The sequence below is a fragment of the Anser brachyrhynchus genome (assembly GCF_964034855.1).
Source record: "Anser brachyrhynchus genome assembly, chromosome: 12".
Classification (NCBI taxonomy): Eukaryota; Metazoa; Chordata; class Aves; order Anseriformes; family Anatidae; genus Anser; species Anser brachyrhynchus.
Window position 1 is genome coordinate 5,805,296 of NC_137707.1, and position 16,886 is coordinate 5,822,181.

At 40.7% G+C, this 16,886-nt stretch overlaps 1 protein-coding gene across 3 annotated transcripts in view; it reads left to right on the top strand.

Moving 5' to 3' along the window:
- The window catches only part of LOC308176580 (uncharacterized protein), a 378,041-nt gene that overhangs the window by 299,311 nt on the left and 61,844 nt on the right, over positions 1-16,886 (top strand). For all 3 annotated transcript variants that reach the window (XR_013938409.1, XR_013938410.1, XR_013938411.1), the window contains exon 6: positions 13,495-13,620. The gene's annotated coding sequence lies outside the window, so the exon portion shown is untranslated. The remainder of the gene's footprint in view (positions 1-13,494; positions 13,621-16,886) is intronic.

Sequence of the window (16,886 nt, forward strand, 5' to 3'; positions counted from 1 at the left end):
AAAGCTCTCATAAGGAGAGTGAAACCCTGGGCTGGCTTTGCTAACGCCTGTGAAACTGCTGTCTTATTGTGAGTAAACGTGGATGGAATTGTTTGCGATGGAAATAAGCAGTCTGCTTCCAAAACCTGCTTTGGGCAGGGGAAAACTATCTAAGGATTTGAGTGGCCCAAGAATCAAGCCCTGTTAGTATCCTTGTTGCTCTGTGCTGTCCCCTCCAGAGGGGCTGATAACACAGCTCGTGTTTCAGACGGCCAAACTCGGGGATGAGATCCCCAGTTCTGGTTGCACTGTGCAAGAGGTGAACCCACCGCATGTGCTTTGTAGGGGGAAATACAACTGTGTGCAAGTAATGGAGTCAGAAGAACTTACTTGGAAGGACCTCGGCATGATTCAGTGCTGATGCAAAATACTGCACACTACTGAAGAAAGGAGGAGAGAAAAAAAGTTTAAGCTTATAGAATGGTCTTTTGCACAGCTGTTGCTGAAAGGGAGCAAACGATGTTGGTTTGACAGAGTGTGTGAGGCAGTGTGCGAGGCAGTATCTCTTCGAACAAGGGTTATTGTATTCACTGCAGTTATCCTGTGGGAAAGGAAGTAATATGCTTCCATCCTAATTCCTGAAGTGTTCCTGGAAGAGCCAGCTGATGAACGGACTGTGGTACTTCCAGTGCCTTGTCTGGTCATTCTGAAATTGATTTCACAAATATTTCATGTGTGTCAGGTGGGCTGATGAGGAAGAGAAGAAATCTAAGAACAATTGATCCCACTCTTGCTCTGCTATACATCCTTACCACCTTAATATTGCAGAAGTTGGTCTGTCTCCTGCAGTCCTGACGTTAAGTAATTAGAAGCAATTCCCTCAATAAGATGACTTGCATGTGAACAGTGATAAATGCTGCAGGATCTGGCCCTGCACCACTACTAGAAGGATGCGATTTTGTACAAATAGCGGCATTCATGTGCAAGGAGTGGATGGGTTACTTTGATCATTTAACAAAACGAGCAGAGACAGGTAATTAATTGTGGCTAGTAAATATTTGCCCAGTGTTCACAAGTATGAGCGGATCATGGTTATTCTGCCTCTGGGGCTATCTGTGCATAATTTCCTTTGTTTGGCAACATAATGTGCATTCCAGACGCCAGGGAAGAGTCGTATAATCCTTTTATGGTGGAACCTGCGTGTTTACCAATTCCCCCGTACAGTTTGTGTGCAGGTAGCTGCGGCTCGTTTCTGCCCACTTACCTGGTGCTGTGTATCCGTGCGGGACGAGCAGCGGACACCTGCCCGCTTCGGGAGCCAGTAATGTGCCTTGGCCAAATGCGGTATGCTAAAATCATGGGCTCCCAAGACCGCTCTGAATCTCAAGGCAATTTCATACATTTTGCCCTTCGACAGACGATTTATATTAGTGAGCTGTGGAGTCAGTGTTTCCCTTCATAAATCTTGTTCTACAATAGACATTATTGAGGTGGAGAAGTTACCGGGTTCACAGACCAGAGTTTCTCACGTACCACGCTACAAGGTGTGTGTCCTACGCTGGCGCCTTAGCATTATTCACCGGAGACTGGCTTTTCTGGGAGCCCAGAGGATATGTAGCAGAGCCACCGCTGACTCCAGCCCTTCTGAAACTTGCTGATAGGTCAAAAGAGCTTCCTTAATTTTTTTTTTTCTTATATTTTTTTTTTTTCTTGGAGATGCACATTTAAGGTGCTCCTCCAACAAATACCAGGGAGAGCAAAGGCAGATAAATGCTAAGCTTCCTTTGCATTCCACAAGAGGTCCCAGCCGGTCTTTTTCTTCCAGCAGCAACCCTGGGGCAGAAGGTGATGCATTTTATTTCCTCTCACATATGCAAAACAAAGCCTTAATAAGGCTTGACATAGCTGTTCTTCGTGTATATTTTAGGGGGTTTTCTCTGAAAATCTCACTGGATGCAGGGTGGTCTTAGACTTTCTAAGCTCTTAGGCTGAAATTCTATTCAGAATTTTATCACAGAACTTTGCACTTGGATGAATTTCACCCATAGTTTCTATTTCACCTATATTACAGATTTTTAAGGCCAGCAGGAACCATTATAATCATCTTGGCTGTTTCCCGTAAGCCAGAGGATTTCACTTACTGATTCCAGCATTGAGCTTGTGGCAGATCTATAGCACATAGTTTAGAAATACATTCGACTTTGATGTAAAAACTTAAGTGACAGGGAGTTTGTCCTAGGTAGTTTACTGCCCATCCTGGCTTGCTTTTTTGGATCAATCATCTGGTTTACAGAATTTCGGCTCTACAAGGAGAAGAAACAAAATATAATGGTGTCTCCCTCCATAATTCCCATCTTACCTCAAGCAGGACTAAGCACTGCAAATATTAAAATTTATTTTTTACAAATCAGTGCACACATATTTTCAGAATTTCAAAGAAATTATACATTAAAACACTACACCCTGAGAGGAGAAATTTTTTTTTCTTTAAAGTATTTGCAATGAAGTTCCTATATGTTATACAGAGATGTAATTTTTCTGGCAGTTAAAGTGTTTCTTTATACTCTTGGAGGCCTCATTCTGGGAAACTGTGAAGTTAAAACATATTAATGCTGTTTAGCAAGCCAACACAGAACTAGAAGTTGACAATTTTCTTTCAAAGATGAACATGTGTATTGTGTGTGCTGAAAAAGCATCTTGATCTACACTGGTCATGCTGCAATCAAACTTTGCCTAATTAGATCTTTACAATTCACAGTGACCACAGTGAGCTTTGTTATCTGGTCAAACCTCTGCGAGCTTGCCCTTTCGAAAGTTTGTTGAGTCCATTGCTCTCATTTCTTTGTTGAGAAACAGTGACACAGAATTCAGATTTCATGCTTCACCACGGACTTGTTTGCTCGGTACATGCACACATGGCACAGGTTGCAGAGCATATTTACTACAGCTGATGGGTAAAGGAGAGAAAAATCATCTTCATGTGCAAATAAGAAATCAGAGGGAAAAATGAACAAACAAACCTTCTCCTTTGCGTTTTATTTCAGGATTGAAGTATGTCTTGGATTATGTAGGAACAAGATTTCATTGCCTCTGAAAATGTTCACTGCTGGCAATAGATAGCCTTAGCCTCAAGTTCCGCAGCACAAGTCCCGTTGACACGAACAGGACTGTGATTCTACCCCGTGTCTGTTGGTCCGTGAGACACACCGAGCAGCTCTTCTGCAGATGTGATTATATCTGACCCAGTCAAATGACGATAAGTGAGATCTCTCTCAAGGCGCCAACTATTTCCATCTGCTAAAGGAAGGATGCACTTGGAACAGGTGTCTTCTGGCCTTTTCAACTCTAGGTGGCCAACCTCCAACTGGCTCGATGGTGGGACTATTCACACAGGAAGGGGAAACATCCCTGCATGCGCACTTCCTTTTACAACTAATGCTCATGCTATGAAGAAGCTGTCCGAGATATTTCAACAGGTTTCAGATTCAACTCTTCATCTAGAGAAACAGTTTGACACACAGATTTGCTGCCCATTTCATCTCAAATAGCCTGGCTATCATTTGAACTAAATTCTCAAATCAGTAGTCCTGGAGCAATGTCTTTTATTTGTTTCTTTTAACCTAAAAAAAACAAACCAAACCAAAAAAAAAAAAACCCAAAACACCATCATGCTGTAGCTTTACATTTAAGTTTTTGCCCTTTCATTTATTTATTTTTCCTAACAGGGATGAGCCTTAAGCACAGGTGGCTGCTGTGGCTCTTTATTTCTGCTGATAGCTATTGACCTGCCAACTAGCTATTCTCTTGGTAATAGTAAACAGATTCTTAATGGTTAAACTTCCTTCCATTTGAATTCTGTAGTCCAAAAATAATCTAGTATTTTATTAGCCAGGGAACGTATTATTAAACACATACATCATTCTTACCAGTCTGTACTTCTGTAAACCTAAGTAGTTTTGAGTCAGTATTTTAGGTTTTGTTGTGTGTGGTTTGGTTTTGTTTTGTTTTCTTAAAAAAAAAAAAAAAAAGACAGGACCCCAAACAGTGGAAATTGGAAAGTGAACTGAGTGATTAGTAAGTAAGTAGAAGGCCTGGGAGCTAGAAGCTATGCACAATTTTGACAGTGTGTTTGAAACTACATGAGAAAGAGTATCTGACAAGTAGCAGACTCCTTGCTGGCTATGATAGACTCAGAAGTCAATAGTTGATTTCAAGGAGTTTATTTCTCTGGATTATCTTGGTTTACACGAGTTATGACACCTATATTTTTTATTTATTTTTTGCTATCTACATTACTTGTTTAAATTGTACAAATCCATCATACTTCCTCAGCTATTATAAGAAAGGCAAGATCTTCTTGGCATCAACTAGATGACCCCTTGAGTTAACTAATTATGAGAGTATTGGAGCTTTCATGCGTGAATGTGATCTGGGCAAGACCCGTCCTAGTGTAGCCAAACCATATGGAATTTATATCTCAGTCGGTATATGGGAAAACGACATTATTTACTCCAGGATATGGTAATGCTCTTATTGACTTTGTGAGTCTTTGTGAATGAGTGCTAACGCTCGTGGAGTTGACAGACTGATATCACAGGCTAGGCCAATGTACGATCCAGCAGGCTCTGGTCAAGCTCTTGCACAGGCTGCTCTGCCAAAGGACTTCAGCCTTCACCTACAACACCCTTGTTTTTCCATTACTAAGACTTTCCTAAACACAGAGAGCCAAAGAGACATATTAACACATGCATGCATGCCAGAAGGCACACTGTGTCTCTGTAACCAGGAAGCACACTCGTTATATAACAATGGACAAGGCTATTCACCTTTGTTTTTCATCTGGGTTAATCTTTGCCACCTTACTTAATATCATTTAGGTGACCTAATACATTATTTAAGTGAACTGTAGCTGGCCAGAGTATCCAAATTTCCTTTTCCCATAATAATGAGAAAAGACAGCTTTACTTTTCCTCTTGTTGCCCCGTCCTATTGTGCTCTTTTAGGAATGTCTGTGAGTACAATATGGGTGGCTCCCCTCAGCTGGACATCCCGCTGCATGGCTTAAAGTTGCAAAGTTACCAGTTGTAAGAGTTGTAAGGACTTGTACTATCAACACGGCTGCTGCTTCTCTTCAGCAAAACTTTCATTCCCTTTGGTTTTCAAAATGTGTCCCTGCTCTGCCTTAGGGGACAAATTTTTCTACCTTTTGAAATTTTAACTAAAAAAAAAATCAAAAGGTGATTTTCTGGGTTGTTCAGTTCTTGAAACAACCTGTGGTCACAGATGGCTGGTCTCTTGTTTCTCCATGGAGTGGAAGGCTCAAGAGGAGACCATGAATTAAATGGCATAAAGATCAAATGGCCAAACCTAAAAGTAGGGTCTGGCCAAAATGTTTTCTTTCCCTTTAGTAACTTTTAATGACAAAAGTCTTCTTATTCCAAATTCTTTCCTTTCTTTTTTTTTTTCCTTTTTTTTTTCTTTCCTGTTTTTTCCCCATAAAAATTGTATTATTTCAAAATTTTCTTTGTTCTTTTTCAAGAGATATTTTTCAAAATCTGACTTTTTTAGTCATTTGAAGTACTTACCCCGCTTCCCAAACCCATATAGAATTTGAAAAGTGTATTTCTGATTTTTTAATGTAAAACCAAACTTTACAGGCCACATGATCCCTTCTTGTGCATAATGAAAGCCAAATACAGTGGAAAGAACTAGGGAAGAGAAAACATGGACATAACTGGTTTGGGGATGGGACAGCAGGGTCAGAGAAGGGACTGCTCCAGAAACAGAAGCCCTCGCAAGGTGTCCCCATGGCGGGGCTGCTCCTCCTGAAGCCATCCATCAGACAGCTCTGTTTTTCACTGCTTCTCTTACAGAGCCGTGTCGGGAGGGTCCCTCACAGTTGATCTGAGAAAGGTAAATGTGGCCTTGAGTAGCATTTCTTCCTCCTAACACTGCACGGTGTTGGCGAGCTCTGTGGGGCACCCGGCGCTGCTCGTTAGCCTGCCCTCACATCTCAGCAGCAGCCTGCCCAGACCTCTGCTCCTCGGGCCTCCGCTGTGCCCCAAACACCACAGGCACAAAGAATTTTGGCTAAGTCTGCACTGAAGTTTGATTTAATAAATCCCTTTAATAAGTGCAACAAAGGAACAGAAAAGATCCCTTTGGTGGCTGAGCCAGCTTAAATGAGCAGAGCGCTTCACAATTAACAATCCAGCAGAGCGCTTCACATGCTTGGCTTTATAAAGAGGAAAGTGAAAAATACTTGCAAGGCATTCAGATAAATCTTTGTTTTAGAGGGGTATGGAAGCGCTGTTATAGCCGCTGACCACCACCAGTGATCATAAGGCCGTACAGCTCCAGGTCACTCTCACAAAATGGTTGCCAATATCTTCTCAGCAAACTCCCTATTGATTGCATAAATACAGTACAGTACCCATGAGGTAGTGTTGACCTGTCACATAGTAAAGATGTGGCAAGCCCCATAATTCATTACCAGTTGGAAATAGAACATCATTGGAGAGATAAGGATAACAATGACTTTCCATCCAATGATAAATTACTAGCAGCTGCATTATTTTCCCTCACTTATATATGGCTCTCTTTATTGAATTTAGCCTGAGATAAATAAATGATCTGCCAGGAGCCTGGTTAATATTACTTCTCTGGGACCCATTTCAGGCCCAACTAGGCTTTTGCTGATAATATCTTTAAGCTTTTCAGTAGGGAGAGACATAACATTTGTTTCTGACAAGAACCCTATGTCGCCTTATCTGTTTCATTTGAGAGGCCGTCGACCTCAGCTTCTTTAGTTAAAATGAGAGCTTTACTGTAGAGGCTAAGTTCTTGAACTTGACTCTCTTCTTACAATGAGATTATATGTCCTGGTTGTAAATTTGAAGCCACACATGATATACAGTTATTCTTAGCATTTCCTGTTGATCACAGGGTGGTATTGATTGCCCTGCTTTTGAATCCTTCTTCTATTGGTTTGTGAAGAAATTCCATCTTTTTTATATTATTATTTTTCACCCTGTGATAATCTGCGAGCTTGTCAATGCACATTTACGTTTAACTTCACGCATTTGTTCCATTTGAAAATGACAGTATTTTTTCACAGTTTCTCCCTCCTCCTCCCTTCTTAGGAAGAAGGCAGCTTAACAAACCCATATCCACTTGGCTAAAAAATGAAAAGAGCAGTCTAAGAACAAAAGATTAACTCTTTCTGTGAGTCAGCATGCCAAGGAAGGCACTTGAATGCCTGAAATTCTTTTTATTACCATTAATAATTTATCTGCTGCTTCAGTGAGTCTGCCCTGTGCAGATACTGTTGGATGAGACAAGGCAGGGACAGGATGGAGTGGAGGCAGCAGATGTATTCAGCCTGTGCTGCAGTCCTGCACTAACTGCTTGGATACCTTGAACGGGGTATTTTTGTTATTTCTGGGAAGCCCTATCATCAGGTTATAGATTACAATCAGACAGTTGCCATTTTTCATACAGTGTGAATTAGAGAAAATTAAACTCAACCACTTCTTATAAAGCCTGTCATAAATAAACTGGCTGGTGGTGTTAAATATAAGTCCAGCCACAGTTTGATTCACATTACGGAGAACAAAGAACGTGTTCTGTTTTAACACTCCATCATCATTATTGTTATTTATACTATAGTAATGCCTAAAGGCTCCAGCTGAGTTTGGAGCCCCCATCTGCTAAATGCATAATCAGACTTGCCTCGGAGAGTTTACAATAGGAACAGGCAAGTCAGAAGGAGCAAGAGAAAACCCTATTAGACCTTCCCGTCCCTTTTGCTTTACAGTTGGAAACTGAGGCAAAAAGAAGGAAAGAGATTTGCTGAAGGCAAAATCTTTGGCTAATTTAGCAACTGCCAAGCAATCGTGTGAGTTTCTGCCAAGTGTCTTGATGTGAGATCATTTTCTACGGCTTTTTGGGGGGTCACCTGTCTCCTTTATGCTTTCCCACTGGGCAAAAGTTAGAAGATAAAATGGGAATGTGACAATAAATCTCTTTTATCTGATGTTGGAAGAATTCGTGGTTAGGAAAAGAGGCACACCCTAAATAGCATCTTGCATAGATTTCTGTAAACGAAGATATAATCTGTGCTCATATTAATTTTAATTTGAAAAATGTCATCTTGAAGTAAATAAGGAAAGTTTGTCTTTTTATATAATAGGAATAGTTTTGGCATGTACTGGTCATTTCCCATGTCGAATCAGAAGATAAAAAATATGGCACAATGCTCCTAAAAGACATAAAGGTTAATTTTTATTAAATCGGAAAAATAGGATAGTCATGTGACACACACTCAGTGTCAGCCCTGACCATTTCCTGCTTATCCTGAGAGACCGACAGGATCTTCTCACCACTAATTATTAGCTAAACTCTTCAGAAATTAATTTCACATACAATCACAAACACACCCAGCAGGAAAAAAAAGGGGGGAATGGCGGATATCAAATAAATTCCTTGCTGCCAATGAATGATAATGCATTTTGCATTTCTGCTGTGCTGCCATTCTAATGTTTCCCTGAGTACCCTGAAAGTATCGGGATGATATTCGCACACGCACACAAAGCCCAATTAAAGAGGCTTCATGTGGAGCTTTCCATAGAAGACTGAATTAACTCCTGTGCCTTTGTGTATACACGATGTGTGAGCAGGGAGGGGAGGGGAGGAGGGCTGCAGCAGCCTTGTGTTAATCCCCAGAGCGACCTGGAACAACGTTGTCAGGGGGTTCTCACCACGGATTCCAGCAGCTTTGTTACCAGATTACTTCAATCTCCACATCTTCAATGTGATGTCCTGTCTGGGCCTGGAGGGGTGTGGGTTGCTTCTAGGAGAGGCAAAGCCATGGGACAGCCCTCCCCTCTGGCACAGCAGTGTCACCGCAGCAGGAAAAGTGGACGCGGATCACTGAAGATTTGCTCTCTGGTGGCTCGTCTTGCTGAGATCCTTCTGCAGTGGTGGTTTGGAGAGCCTGGAAACCAAACTGCTTCAGTGACTTGACCGACAGCTAGGGGGGGCTCAACTGGCAACAGCCCCCTTTTGGATTTACAGGACATCCTTCCTGGCTAGGCAGTGACTGCTGGCTATTTCCCCGCAGTACTGGCAGTGACTATTACCAGCCATGTGGCACTTGTCTGCACCTCTGTCCTTTGTTCGCTCTTCCAAGGAGGACTCATGATCCGTTTTCTACTTTCCACAGAAGTGACTGTGCTACACAAGCCACATCTCTTACACAAAGTGGTTTCTTCATCTACTCTGAGGCTACCAGAGAATATAATCTTTAGCGTGCTGTTGAGAGCTTTTACAGCATTGCTGTCAGTACATCTTCGACAAGGATCTTTTGCAAACTTTGCCAGAGGAAGTGTACCTTCTGTATCTACCTGTAAATCTTGTCTGGTTCACCTGAACCACAGACTTCTTGGTATTGATACTTAGCCTCAGCTCTGTCCACCTAGATACTGAACGCTGCAGCAACTTCCCTGCTTGCCAGATATAATCTTTGCAGGCAATTAGACCCAGGCTTACGCTTTGGTGATAACTTTTAGCCCTTCTGCTGGAGTCACCCCATGTACAGCTGATTTGGAGCAGCAGATCACAGCAGTGCTCCGGAGTTCACTTCAGCGTAAGGCGTGCAGAGCGAACCTGCCTTCTTCCTGGTGGTTCGGGAAGAGCGGTGCGGTGTTAGTCGTCTGCGGTATTCGTCACAGAGGCCTGGGCTCCAGCCAACTGCTCAATTCACGTTATTGGCTCAGCAAGAAAAATGCCACCGATGTTGACCTTGTCTTAAATATGCAGCCCCAATCCCTATGCCACCAGCTGTCCAGAGCAGCCTTTTAAAGACTGTAACTGCATTCTGGTTGCTAAAATTTTTTGGGTTTCTGTTATTTCAACTCTGTGGTCACAGAGAAGCAGATCCCTCAATAGCTTAGCTTTCTCATTAGCCAAAGGCACCACTCTAAGCTATGCTGGTACTGACAAGGCTGGAGAACAGGGCTCTCTTTAAGTGAAAAAGCACTGCCTTTTCCCCCTCGCATTCGTACAAGTTACACACGGCTTCTCGTTTCTGTCATTCATCCTATTAAGTAAAGCCCAGATTGCCAAGTGCAACCTCATTTGCCAGTTTCCAGGGATGGCAAGCGTATATATCTGAATCATAAACCCTGAAGGAAGGGCCTTATCTGATGTGGTACACCAGCCTTAATGGGGCTGGTAGATGCAGCTGCATCACCTTGGGTAAGAACTTTATCAGAGCCTCTTATAAATAGCATGCCTGACGTTACATGCATTACGCCGAAGGACACAGGTGTTTATATTTACAGACCTAGTACTTACCTGCTTTAAGTGATTCTTTGGTGGTAAGATCTAATTGAGTAATATTCTAAACTGGTTTAATTCAGTTTGAAATTCCAGCTCTGCAGCAAGATTTTGGAGCAAATGCGGTTTGACTAGTTATCGTCGTCTCTGCCTTACTTGTAGGATGGGGATGCATAATGTGGGGATGATGTAAGAGCAGGAATGCGAGTGAAGGAAGGCTTTCTTCACTCGTAGCCATTACTGCTGAACATGTTGTTCTGATGTTTTAGCCACAAAGGCCTACGTGTCCTTATAAATGTAAAATTTCCTTCTTTTTCCTTGAGCAGATGGAAGACTTAGATGGAAAGGAATAAAAACATAATTTGCCAGAGCCCTCAATTAATCATAATCAAGTTTGTGCATGTTATACTCTACAAGGGTAACAACAATGAAACAGAGGGAGAAAAGGATGCTTTCCTCAGGCAATTCTGAAGACATAAAAGCAATAAAAGAGCATACTTCAAAATAATGTGGAGATATATGACTGCACTAAATAAAAATGCTTCTTTAACGTACTGTAAAAGTAAAGATGTTTAGTTAGATTTATCATTCTTGTTACAGACGCAAATTCATCCCCTGGACTATGCCATTGGCTCTGAAAGCATCCAAGGGATGGTTAAGGCCCACTATTTTCTGTAATTACTCTACCATTGTTTCATTTGTTAACCAGCTAACTAGACTGTTCATTCTCTTTACTCCGAGGTAATGTATGGGACACCTTGATCCTGCATATACAGACTTTTTACGTTAATACTACATTTAACCCATTTTTTATTTGGTTTGCTTTGGTTTGCTTTTAGTTTGCATGAATTGCATCCAAACCTGTGAAACTACATTTTTTAAACTAGTTTTGCAGATAGCAACACGTTAATTGAAAGCAACCCCACTCCCCAAATCCTCACTGGATTGATTTTGAAACATTACAAACCAGTGACATTCATTTCTGCAGCCTCATTCAACCATTGCAATGAGCAAATGAAACAATTGTTTTATTTGTAAGAGGAGATTATCCCTTCAAGGCAGATAGAAGGATAGTGCCTACAGAACCCCATTTGCAGGCACAAAGAGCGCTTAGTCAATTTTTGGCAGTGATACTGAAGCTATTAGTTTTGGATATGAGTTCACTGATGTTCAGTGCTGTAGATTTCCAGTTAGTTCATGAAGGGCCTTTAAAATTACACACAGAGCTTCATTAATTGCCTCAGAAAAGCAGCTACGAATACCAGGCCCTCAAAGTGTCTGTGCACAGAATGGCCATTGATCTCAATGAATATTCCTCACTGGAGGACTGATCCTACCTCCTGGGAAGGCAGGCACAGTTTTTCCATTGGTTGCAGCAGGCATTGGCTCAAAGTACAAGAGCTTTTGCAAGATCGGGTCCCACTAGCTGCTCTCGGCCTATCTATCTATTTAATTATCTATGTATTTGTTTTATATGCACGCATACACACATACATATACATGATCTTAACTCGGTTTGTTAAAAATTTAACTCAAATTGGAGACCAATACAGGATACCAAAGATGGGGCCTTAAAAAGGAATGAAATCTAAACTTAGCTTTGAGGTCTTGAAGGGTTTTTTGGTCCTTTCCCAATTGAAAGAGGAGTGTTTGAACATTTCTTCTACACCTCACTATCTGTAAAAGAGAATTTCCTATGCCTTCCTTGCAAACTGCACAACCCCATGTGATCCCTGATCACAACAAATTGATTTATTTAAATAAAAATAATGATCTTCTTTCCTTTTGCCAGACCCAGCGGCAAAATCCCATGTAACCCTGATCAGCAAATTGATATACTTATCTTCTTTTGCCCTCCTTTCTCGAACCCAAACAATACCACCCTGATCCCCAAGTAATAAGAAAATGATTTATGCAAACAAAAATAATTATCTTTCTTTGCTCTCCACCCTCTAACTGTATAATCTCAGCAGCTCCTTGTTTAACAAATTGATTTATTTAGATTAAACAAATGGTGATCTCCTTTTGACCTCTCTGGAACACCCCAGTGGCAGGCTCCTCTCACTGTCACCACCTTCCCCATCCGGTTAGAGGGACGTATTTTAAAATATAGTAGCATTCCTAAGTAACCTTGATACTTGGTGATGGCTTTAATCAAAGTTCACAGGAGCTCTGTTACCGTGCCATGACTTTGGGACACATTTTCTCTGAAAAATAATAAACGTAAATGGAATGTACCTTCCTCCATATTGTTTATGGCTGGGAAATCGGTTCCTTAAGAGGAACTCTGCAGAGGGTGACTCTGTGCAGCTTGTCTACGCAGTCTCCCCCGTTTAGCAACCCCTAAGTGCCTTTCCAGACAGAGCTTGAAAGCACTGGCAAACCCAGAGCACAAATAAGTGCTCCGCTCCCTCACCTAGAACTCTGACAGAGCCATCTAGTGCCAGCCTGCTCGGTGACAAACACCAGCAACAGCTGATGGATGAGATCATAAACTCAAAGGACTTCATCCATTAGGTTTCAAGGGTCTGTCAAACCACAGTTGGTATTGGGAGGACTCTGGCAAACCTTTCAGAGGTGAGAAGAGCAGCAGAATCTTGCTTAAGAGCCACTAACTAGATCTTTTGGAAAAATATTCTATATTTCCACATTTGAAAAACATTCCACTGAAGACTATAAATACATATATATATATATATGTTTATGTATGTGTTACTGTTCTGTTTTTATTTAAGATTGTATTTTCTGTGCTGTCCAACCAGTATCTCTGTTTTGTGCAGCTGCTACTTAAATAGTCATTTTGGCATTATACAGAATTACATAATTATATGTGCTTTAAGCAAAAGTGCAAATAGTCCCACTTAACACCTAATCATGTGATATCTGTTGTGAAATGCTGGTGGAGGAGCCAATAGATATGACTGTTACTTTGCTATTAGCTCTGGTTCTTTGGAGGCGAGTATGGACTGCAGCTGGAATTTGGCATAGATGGAAGAGGGATTATGTGATAGTGGGAGCCTGAGTGTATTGTATATAGAAACATTCCTTCCTCGACGAGTTTCTGGGGTGTGTAATACTCTGAGTAGGACATTGGTGTTAAACAGTCTTCCAGATTTTGAAATACTCCATGATTTTTTTTGCAGTTCATTCACAACTGTGTGTCTGCTTTGGTTTCAGACCCGCTTGAGTTCTCCAACAGAAGACAGTGACATGACACAAATGGTAGCACAAGGCTCTTACTGTTCCATTCAATAAGTGAGTCTCTGTGGATGGATTATAACTCCCAAAAGGTTGCAAAGAGAGGTAAGAATGATCGTATAGCACTGAAAATGTTAGTTCATTCCAAAGCCAGCAAGTTTTCATTCCTTTGACTCCTTCCCCTTCAAGGTACGGCACTCTTTGTGACCCTTTGGAAATGTATGGAAAAATCAATAAGAAAGATTATTTTATTGTCATTGGGAAATAATCTTTCTTTTTCAGTAATTTTAAGTAAGTTTTATAACGGTGGACATTGAATTGGGAATCACCATCTGAAAAACTTGGTCATGTCCTTTGATATGTAAGCTCTTCATACGAAATTCAAATGAAAGGGGAGAACATAAACTGATCAAGAAGTTGCAAAGTAGACATACAGACAGTTCTGAAGCTTTTCAAAACTCACACTTGTCTCTTCCTATTTTAAACGTTTTTTTTTTCTTCCAAAAGCCAAATAATTGAGGCTTTTGCATCTGAACACCTTTGCATATATAGTGTCAAAATGTGCTTGTATATTTGTTTCAGAAAATTCAATTTATTAGAGCTTTAGTCCCTGATCCTCATCTTGCATTACCTTTACTCCTGACACATAAAAGTACAATTGAGATGAGACTCAGATTATAGTGGTATACATAAATGTTCCCATGGAAAAAAATAATAATAAAAAAATCTTGTTCTGAAAGAATGTGGAAGATTCTAGCTGCAGCCTTTTAAAAAATTTGGCCCTGTGTATTGGGTTGCCAGAGAGGCAAGTATTTCTCCTGCAGATGGGCTGGAATTAGTAGAACATGAAATAATGTCAATGATAACGGTAAGAGGATTAAACAGCAGTTCTGATGTTACTGAACGGTTTGCAGGGACAATATTAAACAGCCACTTCAGTCCACAGGTCAGCCCTGCAGTTCTTCTACTGAGCAAACACAAACGTGGAGTTCCCTTTCATGGTCATCATTTCATGCCTTTGACATATCTTAGGCTCTTGGGACTCAGTGGTATATTTACAGCCTGAACATTAAAGATTCCCTTTTTTAGATTCTTAGTGGACACCAATGTTTAAACTGGTAGTAACAGGAAAGAGCAGGGACACTGGTGATGGTCTCCAGTGCAATACAAGCAAGTAAGGGAAAAATTAACCTCCTGGAAAGTTCCCTGATGGGGAGCTTGATGGCCTTTTTCAGTTGCTGACAAAAATTCTCCTTGAGGATCCAGTCAGTTTTAAATATCTTTTTCTTCTGGGTTGATCTTCCCTGCATTTTGCCAAAGCTGACTGTGAAGTTGCAGTGGTTGAATTTCACAAGGCTAGAGGACTTCGGCTCATGTCAGTGCTGCCAGGCCTCTGTGCCTGTTCAAAGTTTGTGTAGGTCTGCTGGGACTACAAATTGGCCAGAAGAAATTGAGGGAACAGTGTGTCTTACAATATTGCTGTTTCTTTTCTATTCCAACAGAAACTTTGGCAGTTCTTTAACATTTTCCTCAGTTTTTGTTCGTCTGAAAGCAGGAGTCAGAAATGAAGAAAACAAATAAAGCAACTATGTGATAAGCAGTTTCCTTTTTTTTTTTTTCTTTGTATAAACGCATGCATGCATATAGTAAGGAAACAAGGGGACAGATTTTTTTTTTTTTATCTGAATGGTGTTACCTGGCTCAGTCCTGCAGCTTTCAAATAATGATATAAATACAGCTAAGCTATGTGTGAATGTAGCATTACTGAAAGTAAAGGTTATTGACAAAGAGTTCTTGTAGAAAGGAGAAGATAAATCAGCTGATAAATTACAGAGCCCTTGGTCAATAATTGTTTAATATGACACAAATTTTAAGTGAAATTTACAGCACACAACCACTCCACATGTAGCCACTTCTTCCTGCAAGATGAAATAAACATGCAACCAGACAGCATAGCAATGAATTACACTCAACCTCAGAAATGTTTTAGCATGTCTCCAAGAGTGGCTGCCTGCTTCAGTGATGGATTATAACTTAGCATGGGATCCCACAGGCATGGCAAGGTATTTATGTAGTGTTCTGATTGCTCAGACACTTGGAACAAATGTATAGCCAGTGCTAACAGGAATCAGAGTATCACTATCTCCCACTTTATTTCATTTATTTATATTTAGCAAGTGCTGGAATACTGCAAGCCACCAAGCACAACTGTAGCTGGAATATGGTTTCCAAAGCTTATTCACAGTAGCTCATATTCACAGTGGGTAATGGTATATTACTCCATAAGTAGTTCCATCGATTTCAGGGGGTCCATTAGTAGAAAGAGGTGCTATTTTGTGTAGCTGAGTATATCTCAATTTGGTCCCATGTCTGAGATATAGAAAGAGTTTGTTTACTGTTCTGTTTTTAAATGCATGAACAGTTTGAAAAAAAAATACTCCTGGTCCTCACCAAAAGGCTAATAATATTGCAAAATACTAATGAGGTAGGTAGGGAGCTGGTTTTGCAATATTTCATTGCTTTGCAGAAAACAATGCTACATACTCTTTAGTTAGTATGTAGACAGATCTGCATCCCACGTGCTGTTTTCAGCTCTGGACTTAAACCGATCCAAAATTTCAAAGAGAAAAGTAAAAGCTGAGATTCACATCAGTAGCAAAGAACATCAGGTGATGTTGATTTAAAGAAAACATTAATCAATCCAGATTTGCTTGGAACCGGGCCCAGGTTCACTCAACAAGTTGGTGAACCTTAGCAAATCTTTCTGTGAATCTGTTCTGTGTTTTGACTTCGTAACATGATCTGAAATCATCTGAGTTTCATGTGATTTTGTTGAGCACATTTTGGAATGCTCACAGGGGGTGAATCCAGGGAAACACAGAGATGCTGTATTTTGCATGATGCGTTAAGGTAAGCTGTATTTCACTCTTATTGACACTCCTTGATACCAAATGGAAGAATGGTGTTGATACTGTCAGTGCAATTTTAAAAGAGGAGACAATCACTATCTGTCAACATTCCTGTGTCTACGGTCGTCTTTGATTCAGAGCCAAGAGACAGTTTTCAAATTGTATCCTAAATGATGGTAGCATACGTTTTGGACTGTTATTTTCCCCCCTGTTTTTGGTAAATGTCAGAATTTTTACTGCATAGACGGATACTGGAGTTCTGAGGAGGATGTTAAGTTTTTTGATGTGTATTGGTTTAAAGACATTATGTAGTGCTAGAAAAGATTAAGATTTTATTGTAAGCCTGTGGATAAACAACTTGTGTTTTAACTTTGTTCTGTTTGCATCTGATTTCATAAATAGATGTACACAACCTCCACAGCTGAACACGAAGTATTTAAGGTCCATCTACCTCGATCAGGT